Below are 16696 nucleotides of genomic sequence, written 5' to 3'. Positions count from 1 at the left end.
TGTCTCTACTCTCTAACGAGGGGATCACACCCAATATTGCACATCAAATTCCCAACAATATAATATAATATAGTATGTTATTAATAGGGGAAAACTCAACCTTAATGCCCACCCCCCCACCCCCCCACAAAAAAAAAAAAAAAAAATTTATTGGAAGGTGAATACAAATGGATTTTCCGTATTGGTATAGCTAGTTAGTCAAAAATCGATTTTTTAGAAAAACCAGGAGTAAGCCTATCTGAAACATGGATTTAGTATCGGTTTCAAGGTACCAATACTCGATCCAATACCGTGCACTAAAATCATGTTTTTGAAACATGGATTTAGAAATCATTATTGGTATTGGTCGTTATCGGTATTGGTCTCCACCGTTGCTCGCTTCTATTCGTTTTGCGCCCAGCTAGACCACGCATAGACACAAAAGGCGTCTTGGACACCTGAAAATTCTACTTTTACATGGGGGTAAAGCGGTAATTTATAGGCACCCAAATGGCCCAATGCGTTTTTTGTGTTTGGGCGTGGTCGCCACACTTTGCACACGACCGATTAGTGTTCTTTATCCTCAAAAAAAAAATACATCAAATGTTGATGTTGATGGTGCCATGGTGGTTAGGGTAGAGGAAGATTTAAGGAGAGAGAAAAACAGTTTGAAACCCCATGTATATGGAATGACCCTTTTGCCCTTCTATTTTAAAAAACCAATTGGTTTATAGCTACTGATTCGGTTTATTTATTTATTTATTCTTTAATGGGTTGTGGGCTTAAGCCTTAAGGCCACTATTTTTAATATCTTCTTAAGGACTTAATAGTTTTGGGTTGGATTATACCCCTAAGCCCGAATGGGTTTTGATATTGATATTTTGAGGTGATTCTTGTCTAGCCCTCATAGGCTTAATATTTGTGAGCCCATTTAGGCTTATCTATTGAGACTTAAACTGGATTAATGTATTGTACAATAGGTTTTTAAGCAAGTTGAGCTCGTATTGGGCTTAAATGTTTTTGATAAGTGTTGCTAATTGGCCCATGATTTAAAACTTTTTGGGCCCAAGTGTTTAGTGCTCATGTGGACTTGTATGGGTATGGATGGGTAGTGTTTTGGCCATTTATACCCCATGAGATGGGGCCCACATACATATTTATGTTTCACCTTATTACATTAAAGTTTTTAATGTGTTTAAGTGTCTTTGTTTGGGGATTTGGGATTTGCATTACATGAGAAGTAATTTCTTTTTCACTAAATGTTAGTGAGAGACACTGCATGTGTTTGTTTGTGAAGTGGATTATCTTTGAGGGCCCATGTGTAGTTAAACCCTTATTATAATTAAATGAGATTTGATATTAGGATAATATTTTGGGGCATGATGACTGAATGAATAAGAGATGTTCACATTGGCAATTTAACTAAAAGTTAGTTAAATTCGTATGAGGTTTGTTAGTGTTAATTTCCACATGAATGAAATTAAATGATCAAATGCATGCAATGTTTGGTGGTTATGAGATTTAAAAATAAACCATGTGGATGGCATACATATATATGACATATAATTCATCTCTCTCTCTCTCCTTCCTGTCTTTTTTATAAAATTGTGTAATTCCTTCGGGCATTCCAATTGGTGGGTTAGTTTTCCGAGGTTTTTTATAAAAGGCAATCTAAAACAGAATTATGAATTATGATTTTATGTTATTTGATCATGAGATGATGATCGAGGGACATTGGTGGTACTGATCATGAGATGATTGGAGACAATGTTCGAAGTTGATCGGAGATGTAGATTGCTTGGTTGAAGCGGCAAGATTTCAATGGAATTTGTTATAATTTATTTTCAGTGTAATCGGTATTTTAGGGGTGTCAATACCCAACCCGAACCGATAAAATCGGCTCGAACAAGCCTTGACCACACTGGACCGATCTCTTATTGTTTCGGGTTTGATTTGTGGATCCAAGGAGTAGTTGGTTTCAGTTCGATTCGGGCTAGCCCGACGATGCACCGATGATCCGAACCGTTAGACCAGAACCCAAATCGAACCGACCCAACCCACTAAATGAGTAAATCAGTAAATGCCTAATGCCCCATTGCCCCCTAAATGCCCTAATCACTTTCACTTTCACTCTCTCGTCTCGAGTTCTCGACTCTCACTCTCTCAGCGGCGGCAGCGGCCTCACTCCTTAGCCACTCAACGACACTTCAAGAGTTCAACTATTTGTATCCATAGGCCATAGAACATAGTATGGAAAGATGCATTGTATTTGAAATATTTTATGTAGTTAAAAGAGAAAGAGAAGAAAAATAAACACTAACCGGACCTTACTAGTTATATAAAACCGGTACCGAGCCGAATCCAAATCGATATCAACCTATTATCATAAATCGAAATCGACACGAAATCAAACCGCACTGAAACCAAAACCGAACATTTTTTAATGGTTCGATTTCGATTTTTATAAAAATCACACCAAAACCGAAAAGCCCGAACCGAACCGACCCATTGACACCCCTACGTTATTTTGGTTGTAAAATGCATTTTTGCATTACCACTTAATAAGTTGAGTGGGAGTAACTGGGAGTAACTAATGAGGCTTAGTTACTCCCACCATCATGGAATCAAAGTGACTTTCATGTGATGAAAAGTCAATTTGACTCCGGATGCCATCCCTTAACCACTAAAATTAATACATGGAAATGCTTATTTTACTTCATGCAATGGATGATCATGTGATGTATGTATGGCGAAGTACGCATGTATGATGATATGTGTATATGTCGATTCATTAAATGTATGTATGTACGTTCCTGATTCCCTCATTACAAAGCAAGTGTATTTTTTTTTTATGGTAATAAAGCAAGTGTGATATGGGAAACCCTAACGGGTGGGATTTTCATGGTCTCCTGTTGTCTGTGGGTGTAAAGGTCCTGTTGACCTATTCTAGCATATATCGATAGGATAATGCTTGAGTAGCTAGATGAGATGGTTAGTATTCATCTCTTATGAGATAGGTAGTGAACATGGTTAGTGGAAGGTGTACTGCGATAGTAGACACTAACCCATGATGTTATGATTTACCCCGAGACAACGGGTATGCACTTGACTTGAGTGTGTGTCAGTTGATAGGAATGGGCATGTCACTCAGGCAACCGAACTTATTGAAAGTTTTGTGGAGAAAAAAATCAGTCCAGTCGACTACCACATGCACAATGAACTCTGATGGGTTAAGTTATGCATGTAGGGGTTGAATTATTCCAATTCACACCCCAAACTTTGAGGAAGTCGTAAGGTGTGAGAAACCGTTGATTGAGCTTCGCCCACTTGTATTCAATGGTTTATATCTATAAATTAATTGTACATCATTAGCCCTTTTTACCATCACTAGCCCACTAATTATTTTATATAAGTAGAATTCCTGTTTGATCTAAATTGAAAATTCACTCATGTTTATAGTTGAATATATCAGTTTTATCTTGAAAAAAGATTCTCTTTCCCTAGTTGAATTTATGATACCATTCAGAAACTGCCAAGGATTATAGACATGATGATGACACCAAAGGAGAAGTTTGATGAGAAAACTTAAAATTCTCATTGATCATCAACTGAGGTCTCTCATATTATTCAAGATGAATCAAGGTTTTCCAATTCTTGATCATGTCATAATAATGATAGGTCACTCTATGGGATTGGAATCACTTAATTCAGTCATGGATGTTTAATTTAATATATAAGTCATGCCACCGATTACATCTTATGTAAATTGTGGAATTGAGTTTTGAGAAAATCAGGACAATAGTAATGGCGTCTGTAGTTTTCTCTTCAAGTTCTAGGCCGAATGGCAGGAACAAGAAGAAGAAGGAAGCATGGGTAGAACCGATGAATTCAAGTATGAATGGAAAAAAATAATACAAGGAATAATCAACTTTAATCTAGTCACTTTAAGAAAGTAACTAGACGAAGGTATTCACGAAAACACTTGCCTTATTAGATCCTAGTGTGTCGGTATGACCAACCTCCGCATGATATATAGATTTTGGTTCTACCATACAAGATTGCAACTTAATAGCAAAGTTTAAATATGACAATGATGTTTTGTGGAAGTTAATTCATCTTTTAACTGTGATAGGAGTTGTTATCAATGGTAACAGAAACTTTTATTTATGTACTCCAGTTGTGTTCACACAGTTTTGGCGCTTCATAAGGTTGTATAGAGTTGATAGAACTTATAAGTTGGTGAGGGATAAACCTTTAGATTGTTTGGAATAAATGGATGTCGATATGTACAAGTATCATCGATATCCGATATTGATATCTAGGCAATACCTTCATGGTTGGTCGTTTCAGACTTATTGGTCGAATTGGCCGTGATGGCCCGATACGAGTAAAAACTTGTAAATCAACTTATAAAATGAAGGACAATCTTCTAACTCCTCGATCTCCTACGTTTCAATTCTGATGACTTGATATTTGGTTACCCCACCACTTCTTGTATGTTTGTGCATGATTATATGCATATGTAGTGATTAGATGGGTGATGTAAGCATGATGATGACTGAACTAGGATATCTTGACCAGACTACCCACGTACCCTAGAAATGAATTAGGTCAACCATAGATCCTGGTAGATAACTACGAAAATTCTCAAGGTTTTGACCACCTCAGAGGTCTAGCCACTGGTTTTGGAAAGGTGGAGCTTGATGGCACTATTCAGGTGTCTATTGGACCCTTATCGAAAAATTTGGCAGCTTAATAGCATACCGTAGGGATATTTTGGAGAAATTCAGTATCGTAACAACGTGATGAGGTTTTAGGAACACATATTCATAAATAATATCATATTAATATATATAACATGGTAATAGCATTAATAGTAACCAACATAACATATTTCATTTTGCAAAAAAAAAGGGCCTAGGTTAGGGTAAAAACCCTAACCCAGGTGCACAAATGGGAAAAGTAACTATATGTCTTCGATCTACTTGCAAAATTTAGTAAATATACATAAAAAATAAAAATAAAAGATATAAAAATACTTTTTGGGGGCCCGAAAAGGGCTTATCGGATGATTTCTAGAAAATTTTGACACTTTCGCAATAATTCGAGTGAAGTTTATAGCTTTCGGTATATTTTCAGAATTTTTAGGTTTTTTGAAAAATTTCTACCGTCACTATGTTTTCTGGGATTCCCTATGGATATCAAAACTTTTCCAGGGGTTCGGGACACCGAAGGACTATCGAAGGACTGCTCGTGGGAGGAGAGAAGTTAGACCTTGAAAAAATTAGAGCTCTAAAAGTGTTTTGAGGTGTGAAAAACCAAAGGGAGAGGCAAGTATTTATAGAAAATGAAGGAGAGGATCCAAATACTCCATGGAGAGGTTGGGCGACATTGCCCAACCTCGTCATGAATGGATGCCATGTGGGCAGCCTCCCTATGGTCCATTATATGGGCCCAAGCCCAGTAAATGGTGATTTCACACAGTGATTTTTCAACTACAATTTTGGAGATCCGACCGTCAGATTGTGACGTACCATACATCGTTGAAAAGTATTTTTTTAGTACTATCCAAAGATGTAAAGATAAATCACAAATTTCTCTAGAAAAACAAATTATACCCAAAGAAGGTCACACAAAATTAAGGTCTTATAAAAAAATAGCCAAATAGTGTCGTTTTCACACCAAAGTTTATGATTAGATTTTTTATGATTAAAAATGTCTTATCGTAAAATTTTCTGACAATTTTGAAGAGGTTTGGGAGCCCAATTTATCCTAGGGGTAAAATGGTCATCTTTTATCGAGAAACTTTGATGGACAATTTCAAGTTTTTTGTTGATGCCTAAGAGTGTTTGGGATGAAAAAGTTCAGTGTCTACATCTGTCCACGTTTGACATTATAAGCTAACAATATTTTGTTGGCCAGTAGGCAATCCAAGAGGGAGTTAATTGGGTGATACATAATTAAAAATTTTGCTAACAAAATATTTTACCTGACATGAAAATAAAAAGGTGCTGATAAGAACCACAATATCACAAGATAACGAGGAAGGAGAAATAGAAAGAGATGGCCTAACAAGATTTAAAGTGGTTCGGTACACTTGTCTTCATCCACTATTAAGAGATACTCATATTTTTGGGCTTTCTACTAGCTCAATCACTTCCTAATAGTACTGATCAAATATTTTCATGTTTTTATGACTCCTTTTGGAGAGACCTATCTCCCATAAACTCTTTTAATGAAGAATTTACAGCAAGACTCTAAATGCGTAAGTTAAAGAGTAATGGTAATCTGATTCTCAGTAAACTCTAAAACTCCAAGATTGTAGATTGCGGAACTCCTCTAAACAACCAAATATATGGTTATTGGAGCTCACAATGTCTCTTTTCATAGCAAACTTGATTGACTACTTGAGAGGACCAATTGACCCACTTGAAGGAACTCGTCATTAAATATGACTATTGGAGTAATTCGGAAGAATTTAAGTCCACCTGGTTGACCTCTTGCTTGAGCTAGTCGACTAATAATGTTAACAGTCTCAAAATCAACCTTACAGGAAACTTCGTTTGCCTACTAACTGGTTGACCTGGTGGTCACCGCATTGCCAATCAAGTCAATCGATTGGTTATCCAAATGTTTGATTTGACCAAGCAATTTTCTTTGACTATTTGACCACCATAATGTGTTGGTTATAAATCCATGATTAATATACCAATTTAAATCTATATTTTCCCTATGGTCATAAGTAAAGTCAATTTCTAAAGGTCAAACATTTTAGTCATTGTTGAGGGACTTAAGGCTAAGTCCTTAGGATGTTAGAGTTGTGAGAATAAATAACTTTTAGGAATAATAAAAAATTACAAGTTGAAATATGTTCTCAAGTCTTGCGCCAATGTATAATACATTCTGACAATGTCCTTTGCCATTCTTACATCCGAGGCACTTGATCTTTATGAAATGATCTCTAGAAGATTTATATCTTCAATTGATGATGCTTCAGCACATCATGACACTTGTCATTCGAGTTCATCCATAAATTCTTCTATTTGAGGAGCTTGCTCGACGACTTGTTCCAATTGCTTGGGCTTGCTTTCTTGTAAATCATTGATAATTGAGAGGATATCAATTTGACACGATAGTTTTTTCACCATACAAATATAAGTTAGTAATCACCAAAAACGTTCTTCGATAGTTTTTTCACCATACAAATATAAGTTAGTAATCACCAAAAACGTTCTACTAAATATAATATCTCGACAATTTTTCTCATTGTCTGAGAAAACATATCACATCACCATTCTTCAAAGATGCCAAAAGGTAAACAAAATCATATAAATGCGCGCACACACACATACCTCTTATTGTGAAATGATGATATTGTTTTGTCCATTTGGATTTTGGGAATCTTTCAAAATCCATACATCAACGTGGCCAGGGTATGAATTGTGAACAAGTGCGAGAGCCTCCATATTTCAAACGTTGGAAACCCTTATAGTAATATCAGGGAAAAGTATCCAATGAAACTTCACATAACTAACATCCAAGGAACCAAAATCTATCATTACTTCTTGTTGCATCTTATGATTTGCTACCCGCAAATCTGCAACTTCAAAGGAGGGCCTACAAACCAAAATGAACAATATTGATTAGGTGTGGATTGGGAAAAAGTAAGAAACCAAAAGGTATTGACGAAGGCTTCAATGCCAACAAATTGTATATGTTTTCAATCAGGGATTTGTGGAAGATGGAGAGAGTGTGAGAATGTAATAAGGGATAGTATTCATCTAAGTGCGTATGAGAAAGGGAGCGACAAAAGAAAAAATGACAAGACTTGACAAGTCTCATGTGTTTCAGGAGAAAACTCTAAGTCAAATGAAAATCGAGGTGACTTATACTAAGTCTTGTTTCTTTTATGCCTAGGCAAGTTTACATGACTCTGGACTAGGTTTTCAATATTTGTTGACTTGCCTGTCGAGTTAGAGGTTTTCAAATAATAACATTTAAGAGGAGAGGGCCTCTAAGCAAGTGGGCCAATGAGGTACGACATAATGGTTTCATACATAGGAGGGCAAACAAGGTTACGTGAGGAGGTAAGAGATTGACTAAGAGAGGGTGGTAGAGAACCCTCCACTAGAAGTTTGAAGAACCTTTTCCCATATAGAAGTTAGGGGAAAAGTCTCTAACTTCCTCACATTATATTTTTTGGGGGAGGATTTCTCTGTCCGGGAGCGTGGCCATATGCCAGCATGGGGGCCATTGGGAGCGTATGTAGAATCATCAATATGGCATGATTTTCATCTTTTATAGGGGCGGGGCGATCATTTTGCCCCATCTTATGTCTGGACGCAAGAATCAGACTCCCTAATAGAGTCATTTTCCACTATTTTTTAAGGGAAAAGGTTCTCTGAGCCTCTTGGGTACAATATGCTAGCACCTTTGTGTCTATCTATTTTCTCCTCATGAAATGACCTTGCTGTCCTCTAGTGTTGGATACCGTTTTATCGCACCTAATTGGTGCACTTCTTCTCTGTGCCATTTGCTCAGAGAACCATCCCTTATTTTTTAATGGGCAAGACATCGTTGCTTGGTCGTGTAGCCCTTACATCAAGACACAACACTAATGACATATTTCGATTTCAGAAGGGGTTGAGCGACAATATCACGTGCTCCTGTGTTTGGGCACAACAACCATGTAACCAAGCATCATTCTTTTTTCCTTTTTCTAATTATACTTTTTAGAAGAGATAAAAAAAAATACAAGGCAAAATATTCTTGTGACATTACTTTGTGATTTTACATAATGTCACAAGAATGCATTAAGATAATGAAGGAATAAACTAGTAAATTCACATCTTCATTCTCCTTCCTGACCTCTTCTTTTTCAAACTTTTCTCTGCAACTACAAGTGTGAGTGATGCTTAGCAAATATGTAACCTTTGTAAAAGATGTTGCGGCTACCATCTATAATTCCGACAGTAATGATCTATTTTTGATAGCATAAATCTCTTTCTGAAACAAAGTTTAACATTCTTTACCTTCACCAGTGATTGCTCTCCATTGTGAAGATGTAGATGATGTAAGAAGGGGCTTTGAACAACAAAAGGCCTAGTGGTTATGGTTTTAAAAATCGGGAATGCAACCGGTGAAGCGGTCAATTCGGATCGGAATTGGTTGACAATGCCCGATTTCCACCGCTCCTAATCGTTGTTTCCTGAATCGGAATTGGATTGGCCAAATCGGATCTGAATCGGTCAATTTCTAATCATTTTATTTATAATCCATCTTGAATCGGATCAATTCATGGGCCAATTCTCGATTCCAAAATAGATTCGATTTTCACAATTTAGATTTCTGATTCGTGAACTGATTCAGGCCAATTTGGATCAGAATCCTTTCTGACCGGTTCTGAATTTTAAAACCTTGGTAAGTTGGTAGTGGTGCTATCATCAAAGCCCAATGCAGCTTTGTAAAATAGAGTAAGGATCTTGCAAATGGACGCTTAGATCATTTTGTGATATCTTACAAATTCACAAACTGATTGTGACATGAATAAGTTCCCAAAAAATAAATTGAAAAAGGGAAATTTACACATACCACCCTTGAGGTTTGACGAAAGGATATTTTCACCCCCTCAGTTTTGGAAAATTCTGCGTACCCCTTGAGGTTTGTAAACGATAACAAATAAGCCCATTCCATCAATTCATGACTAACACTGTTAAAAATTAGACTTGAACTGACGAAACTGCCATTACAAGGGGAAAAAAAAAAAAAAAAACACCTGCAACTCATCTTCTCCAAATCGATTGGGAAGATGAGTTGTAGGTACACACAACTGTACAAGGGGAGAAACTAGAAAGGGAGGAAGCCAGTGCAGTTTCACTACTACTTATTGCTTGGATTGAAGAAGAAGAAGAAGAATGAGGGTTGGAGCGAGGGGTGAGCAAAGTAATTGAACCTCTGTAAATTAAAGTTGGGAGTGAATGGAATCAGAAATGGCAGAATGGGTTAGATACATACTGATATAATGAAATAGATCCATGCGATTCCAACAGATATCCTGACAGCGGGTGATATTTATTTATCTCTTTCGAAGGTTGCATGACTTCAAGCCAATTAGATCATCACTTTTCACCAACTCCACTCTCTTGTCATTTTTTTTTTCCCTTAAAAAACATAAAATAAAATCAGTTACCTGCTTCGCAGCAAGAAGCTCACGGCAGTGTTCTTTCAAGGACAATAGGTCTTCCTGTATCTTCTTTATCCTATAAACAAGCTTCATCGGATTCGCCTATAACATTCACATCCAAAAGAAAGGGAAAAATTTTAACTTGAAGAAAAGTAAAGCATCTGAGATCATAAAATTAAACAAGAAATGAAACACAGCATTTAGTCTAAAACTCACATGAAAAGAAAGACGAGTGCAAAGCAGAGGGAGAAAAATTAGATCTATAGGAGAGAGAATGGAGGGAAAACATTTTCAGGGTAGATTTGCTGGAACTCCTTCTCGAGCCGGTGATGAACAACGCTTAGGTCATGATTAGCTTTGATGAACAAATTCGCCAAATCGTCCACCGCTTGATGATGACGATGAAGGTGAAGATGATTCTGGTGCCCCATGTCTCTTCTCTACAGAGCTCTGTAATCTCTCTCGCTCCGTCTCTCCGTCTCTTCTTCGTTTTTCCTGCCGATTTTCAAAACTTAAATAGGGAAGCAGGAAGCTGCAGTTGAAGGCTTCTAAATTGTCGTCTTCTCGTGAGATTTAAGGATTTCGGATTTCCTTCGTGGCCCACCCAAATCTACAATGGACGCCGATTTTCCCTCCACAAATTAGGGTTTTGATTTTCGAAAGCAGAGGTGCGCTGTGCCTGTTTCTTCATTTCTGGATTTTCCCGTCAAAGATTGATTTTGTGAGGAGCATTTCGATCAATGCATCTTTCACTATGGAAACCTATATCCCACTGTGCGTCCCTATTCCTGGAGAAGAAGAGTAGGAGGAGAGATGGGTCGGATTCGACAGAGGAAGGCAATGGCAACCCTTCCACCCTCCGGCAGTTGCAGGAGAATAAGCTCAGAGAGGCTCTTGAGGAAGCATCGGAAGACGGGTTACTCGTCAAATCCAAGCAATAAGCTGTAGTAGTAGTGATGAGCAAAGCAAATTGGAACTGTTTATTGCTTGGACATCCTAGTGAAATGCTTCCACCCTCCGGCAGTTGAAGAAGAAGAAGAATGAATTGCATGTGTTTTTTTTTTTATTTTTTTTTCCTTGTAAGGGTAATTCCGTCAGTTCAAGTCTAATTTTTAACAGTGTTAGTTATGAACTGACGGAATGGACTTATTCGTTACCGTTGGCAAACCTCAGGGGTACGTAGAATTTTCCCAAATTGGGAGGGGAAATTTCCTTTCGTTAAACCTTAGGGGTGGTATGTGTAAATTTTCCATTGAAAAATATTAGAAATATTACAAGATTCTACAAAATTGAGTTTGCCTTTACACAACTATCCACTTATTGTTTGAGTTAACAAAGACAAAGGGTTGGGTTTGGGTTTACAAAACTACCCAAAACAGTGATCTCCTACATATTTTGACATTTTTACCCCTAACACTCTACCAGCCCCCTATATCCCAAGCACTCTGGTTTTCCCGCTTCCGCCTCGCCATCACTACCTCCACAACCCCACCCCCTTGTCTCTCCGACACCCACCCCCACCCTACAGCCTGCTTCAACAACCCAACCCCTCGGCAGCTTGTGTCGCACGCCTAGCCCCACTGCAGTTGCTCACCCCTACGCTTTGTACAACATCCCATCCCTACAATCGTACATCGGTAGGTGATGGTCTTGGGTGCGAGGATGTTGCAAGGGGCACGATGTTCTTAGGGAAACAGGCGAGGTTTGGGGTAATTGCTGGCACACGATTTCTCTTTTTTATACTTGCTACAATGATTGAGATGGGTAGGGAAGGGAAAGGTGAGTTTTTCGGTGATAATTCAATCTCTCCTTTTGTTTTACCGAATTAGTGGTTATGCCTTGTGGCAGCAATAAGATTAAATATTATTTACAGGTGTCGAAATTTATGTTCCATTTGCCCTTTTCATGATTGATCAATTGCTTCTGAAGGGTTCTAGTCTGGTTGTGTTCTTGTGAAAGAGAGAGCAACCGGTCGGCAGGGAAGAGCCGTGTAGAGCTGGAAAAGGAATCTGGGGCACCGGAGTTCTGCGTAATTGAGTCAACTGTTTCTGTAACAATCGCCGAAGTAGCTCTGAATCCAAACGAACCAAAGTGGGTCTGGGTGGAGGTGATAAGAGAAGGGAAGGTGGGGGTAAAACGGTCAAAAAAATCACATGATTGAGGACTGTATTGAATAGATTTGTAAACTCAAACCTAAAATTGGGTAATTCTGTAAACTCAAACCCATTTGTAAAAGGAAACCCAATGGTGGGTAATCCTGTAATTTAACCAAAAATATTTATAAGGGGCATAGGCTACTCCGCTTGCGTAGACAACGCTCCCCAACAAGTTAGTTATTAAACGGCCATTTCTTCTTTTCCTCAAGTCCTAAACAATTCGATCGCAACACCCAAACCTTACGCCATCCTCTTGGATTCTCTCCTTCTATTGTTCCACCAACCCTGCTGTTGAGAATAGAAAATCTAACGAAGAATGGTTGAAGGAAGAAGAAGAAGAAGAAGATGAAGAAGGAGCAGCGGAAGCTGGGGATTCTAGGGATTTTTGCTGTCAGATTCGATTTCTTGCTCTGATTCTGAAGCTACCACGAGAACCTTATCTGGTAGACGGTGTCGATCAGGGAAAACGAAGAAGATGATTCAGAAAGGCAAGGAAGGAGGAGAGTAAGGCGGTTGTTCATCGGCTTTGATCTCCGTGTCAAGAAAACCCTAGTCAATAGAACGTAAGAAAACAGGATTATTGGGTAAGTTTTCCTTTATTTCCGCTGATTATGTTTACGGCGATTGGAAACATGGGTTTGTCTTAGTTTGTTCTTTTATCCTGCAATTTTGTAATGATTTCTTTTTGTGATTTATTTTCTCTTCATGGTTTTGATTGCTGCAATTTTAGATTTGCAAACTAGAGAAGCCGTGCAACTGTGCAACGATACATTTTGAACATCCTCTTCCCCAAAGAGGAAAAGGCAAAGGCTGTGAATAACTAGGCAATTATCTAATTAATCTGGAAATGCACTATACCAAACCATACAGTTCATGAGTAGATGAGTATGCTAGTGTAGGAATATACCGAATTGTTATGTTGCTTAGAGACTGTAAAATTGATTTTAAGTCAAATAGCGAAGGAGAGATTCTAGGGACTTTGCTTCAATATATTCATTTTGCAATGGCAAAGGTTTTGTTCTTAGTCTAACGACTCGTGCCCTCCTTTGATTGCCCAAACTTCAGCTTCTTTGAACTCTGGCAAGACATTGGTTTGCTCCAGTTGCAAGAACTGTGCCACTATAGTCCCTTAGAGCGATAAGAATGCCTCTACTTCTTGGGTGTCCTTTAGGAAACTACCACCAAATTTCATTTTAAAATAATTTATTGGAGGGGAGGGGAGAGGAGGTGTGAAGATTGGTAGCTTTCTCAAAGTTGGTGTCTTGAAACAGTTGAGATCATCTATATTTTATGAGACTAGCAGTTTATCCTATCAAGATGGAATTGGTAACTCGTCTTGGAGTAACTTGCAGAGTAACTAAATTTCTGGCCAAACAGATTCCTTATTGCCTTTACTGCAATTTCAGTTGACAATTCTTACCTTTTTCGTGATTCCCAAGAAATTTCTTCATCGGAACCACAGATAGAAAAAGATACATTGTCATTGTGGATTCTCGAATTAAGATTTAGTTGGAGGGACTGGTTCTGAGTGAACAGAAGTTTCCAGATCTCTTAATGTAGTCCTAGATAGGAGTAATCCTACTAGGAGCCAGGGGAATAGGGTTACCTAACAAGGTTGGCCGATTGGGACAGCTTAGGCTAAATAGGGCAGAATTAGGGTTAGGGTTAGGGTTTCGAGCTAGGGTTTTATTTGGTAATGATGTGTAGGCTTTTATGAGTCTATTGGTGTAGGTTTGGATTGATTTGGATGAAGTTGAAAATCTAGGGTTTCAGTTGAGAGGCCTTGCAAAAATGGAGTGTTTTCAGGATCTAGGGTTAGGGGTGGATTTTAGGAAAGGGGTTTATAGGGTTTTAATATGTAGGTCTAGGGGGTTATTATGGAATAAAAATAATTGGATTTGGGAAGGTTTTAAAATTCTGCAATTCTAGATAGAATTGAGTTGCAGGTTTTGGGTTTTAATGGAGTGGAGGAATGGAAGGGTTAGAGTGGAGACTAAGGGCTAGGTTTAAGGTCGAGTGTAGGAAGTGATGTGGAGGATATAGGCTGGAAGTAGAGTTCGAAATTGATGGCTAAAACTGGAGTTATGGAGGAGTCCTAGTTGAGGTAGGAGTTGCAGGTTTAATGGAGGTTAGGGTTTGATGGATGGAGGGAGGTGTGGTTTAGGTTAGAGGATGAAGAGGAATGCTAAAACAGTAAAATAACTTACTGAGTTGCAGGTTCTTCAATGGCAGCTTGAAGATGAGCTTGAGCAGGACCTCCCGATCTACAAGATGTAAGGAGTCAATTGGAGATCCACCAATCCCTTCACCTTGATATTACTCACAAGGCAACTTGATATTACTCACAAGGCACACTCACGATGGAGCAAAGGCAGCAACAAAGGCAGCAAGCATAAAACTAAGTTTTTATTAATCAAAATTCGTATACAATACTGGCCTCCCTTACAAACTTATATAGAAGACTCAAAAATAGACTTAGACATTAAAAAGGAATGACCTAACCCTATCCCTAACCTATCAGGTAACTGAAACCAACTAGGAAACTAAAATACTAAAAGAAATAGACTCAAAACATGGCTGGACTTATAGAGTCCTAATCCAGCCCAACTTACATCACATGACCACTTAAGTTGTCACATGATCACTTAATTAAGTCACATGATCACTTAAATTGAACCAATTGGATGCAACCAATTTGAACCGGTTCAATTAAAAAACATAAAAATAAACTAAGTATAGGGCTAATCCCGTATGCAACCTATGTACCCCTAGTTTAGGCTCATTAAAGTAGCCTAATACATAGAAAACCCTTGGGAACAAAGGCCCAACATGTATATAACTCAACCCTAGGCCTATTTCTAAAGAAATAAGCCAATTTCTATGATGAACCTGCATCAACTCTCCCCAACTTGAAAAAATTCGTCCTCGAATTTTGCAGTGATGGGGGGGAATCAACATGTGATCAGCAGCTTTGACCATCCCCAAACAAAATTCCGATGAGGCAGGATCATTGGGGATAAAGTCTTCAATGCGTGGAGCTTGCTCTTCGAAGAACCATGGTGGCATAACAAACTCTATGTGTTCTTTCTTTGCATCAGCAGCAACTGTCAATGTCTCGTCCATAGAACCTTCAGTGTTAGCAACCTTCTCATCTAATGCATGAGACACAAGCTCCACCTCTTTAGGAACAACATCTTGAAAGTCATTATTTTCCTTTGGAATGCTTTCAATGAACTTTTCATCTTCTACTATTTCAGCTTTGTCTACTTTGTTCTCTTCAATGTATACCTCTTCAGTAGAATTTTCTACAATTGTGTTTTGGACCTCCACATCAATTTGATGGCCGAGCTTCTCAATTGTGATCTCAACTGCTGGTGCAGCTTGGTCTACTTGAATTTCTTTAGCTATAGGTTCTTGAATCTCTTCAACACAAATTGCCTTAGTAGAATCTTCTGGTGGTGCATCCGCCATTGGTGAAACTTCAAACACAGTTGATGTCACTTGCATTTGAGTTGACATGTTCGGCAGTCCCTATGGCTGTACAGTCGATGTGGTCACCTTTGTTTGTAACCCTTTTAGAGTAAACAAATGGTATAGACGGTGTCGATCAGGTAGTACACACGAGTTGTTTTCAAGTTCATTCCAACCTTGTCGCTCGTCCAACCAATTACAACCTACTGCCATAACGCTCCTTGGAGATGGTACCGGCTTACACCAAGCACCATCATGGTATGAAGAACACCCAAATTCAACAAAGACTTTACATGTAGGCATGATGCAAATCTCTCCTGATTGGGACAACATATCCATCACGGATTGTGAAATAATATTGTTACGTCGCCTCTTATCAACGACTAATATGGCTGTGCTCCCATTGGGTAGACGAACTCGGGTCTTGAAAACGAAGGGAGGTGGGTCTTTCGAGGCTTGGTTGGAGCTTCCCTCCGCCATAGCTCTGATACCAATTTAATGTAGTCCTAGATAGGAGTAATCCTACTAGGAGCCAGGGGAATAGGGTTACCTAACAAGGTTGGCCGATTGGGACAGCTTAGGCTAAATAGGGTAGAATTAGGGTTAGGGTTAGGGTTTCGAGCTAGGGTTTTATTTGGTAATGATGTGCAGGCTTTTATGAGTCTATTGGTGTAGGTTTGGATTGATTTGGATGAAGTTGGAAATCTAGGGTTTCAGGTTAGAGGCCTTGTAAAAATGGAGTGTTTTCAGGATCTAGGGTTAGGGGTGGATTTTAGGAAAGGGGTTTATAGGGTTTTAATATGCAGGTCTAGGGAGTTATTATGGGATAAAAATAATTGGATTTGGGAAGGTTTTAAAATTCTGCAATTTTGGACAGAATTGAGTTGCAGGTTTTGGGTTTTAATGG

General features: G+C 38.5%; 1 protein-coding gene across 1 annotated transcript in view; it reads left to right on the top strand.

The window, feature by feature from the left end:
- The first annotated feature begins 11599 nt into the window (after positions 1-11599).
- Positions 11600-16696, top strand: part of LOC122645836 (TATA-binding protein-associated factor BTAF1-like) — a 72588-nt gene continuing 67491 nt past the window's right edge. Inside the window, exons 1-2 of the mRNA XM_043839220.1 lie at positions 11600-11610; positions 12340-12343. The gene's annotated coding sequence lies outside the window, so the exon portion shown is untranslated. The remainder of the gene's footprint in view (positions 11611-12339; positions 12344-16696) is intronic.

The sequence above is a fragment of the Telopea speciosissima genome, chromosome 11 (genome assembly GCF_018873765.1).
Source record: "Telopea speciosissima isolate NSW1024214 ecotype Mountain lineage chromosome 11, Tspe_v1, whole genome shotgun sequence".
NCBI lineage: Eukaryota > Viridiplantae > Streptophyta > Magnoliopsida > Proteales > Proteaceae > Telopea > Telopea speciosissima.
The sequence above is the reverse complement of the archived record's forward strand: the minus strand, read 5'-3'. Positions and strand labels throughout refer to the sequence as shown.